This window comes from Silurus meridionalis, chromosome 26 (genome assembly GCF_014805685.1).
Source record: "Silurus meridionalis isolate SWU-2019-XX chromosome 26, ASM1480568v1, whole genome shotgun sequence".
Taxonomy (NCBI): domain Eukaryota; kingdom Metazoa; phylum Chordata; class Actinopteri; order Siluriformes; family Siluridae; genus Silurus; species Silurus meridionalis.
In genome coordinates, this window is record NC_060909.1 from 590,203 (window position 1) to 591,291 (window position 1,089).

The window sequence follows — 1,089 nt, forward strand, 5'->3', positions numbered from 1 at the left end:
AGCGGTGTATTGGGAGGTTGTGATAGGGGTGTATTAGGAGGTTGTGATAGTGGTGTATTAGGTGGTTGTGATAGCGGTGTATTAGAAGGTTGTGATAGCGGTGTATTGGGAGGTTGTGATAGCGGTGTATTAGAAGGATGTGATAGTGGTGTATTAGGAGGTTGTGATAGTGGTGTATTGGAAGGTTGTGATAGGGGTGTATTGGGAGGTTGTGATAGGGGTGTATTAGGAGGTTGTGATAGCGTGTATTGGGAGGTTGTGATAGCGGTGTATTAGGAGGTTGTGATAGCGGTATTGGGAGGTTGTGATAGCGGTGTATTGGGAGGTTCTGATAGCGATGTATTAGGAGGTTCTGATAGCGGTGTATTGGGAGGTTGTGATAGCGGTGTATTAGGAGGTTCTGATAGCGGTGTATTAGGAGGTTGTGATAGCGGTGTATTAGGAGGTTGTGATAGTGGTGTATTAGGAGGTTCTGATAGTGGTGTATTAGAAGGTTGTGATAGCGTGTATTGGGAGGTTGTGATAGGGGTGTATTAGGAGGTTGTGATAGCGGTGTATTGGGACGTTCTGATAGCGGTGTATTAGGAGGTTGTGATAGTGGTGTATTAGAAGGTTGTGATAGCGGTGTATTGGGAGGTTGTGATAGCGGTGCATTAGGAGGTTGTGATAGCGGTGTATTGGGAGGTTGTGATAGCGGTGTATTGGGAGGTTGTGATAGCGTGTATTAGGAGGTTCTGATAGCGTGTATTAGGAGGTTGTGATGGTGTATTAGGAGGTTCTGATAGCGGTGTATTAGGAGGTTGTGATAGTGGTGTATTAGGAGGTTGTGATAGCGGTGTATTGGGAGGTTGTGATAGCGGTGTATTGGGAGGTTGTGATAGCGGTGTATTAGGAGGTTGTGATAGCGGTGTATTGGGAGGTTGTGATAGTGGTGTATTAGAAGGTTGTGATAGCGGTGTATTGGGAGGTTGTGATAGCAGTGTATTAGGAGGTTGTGATAGCGGTATTGGGAGGTTGTGATAGCGGTGTATTAGGAGGTTGTGATAGCGGTGTATTGGGAGGTTGTGATAGCGGTGTATTAGGAGGTTG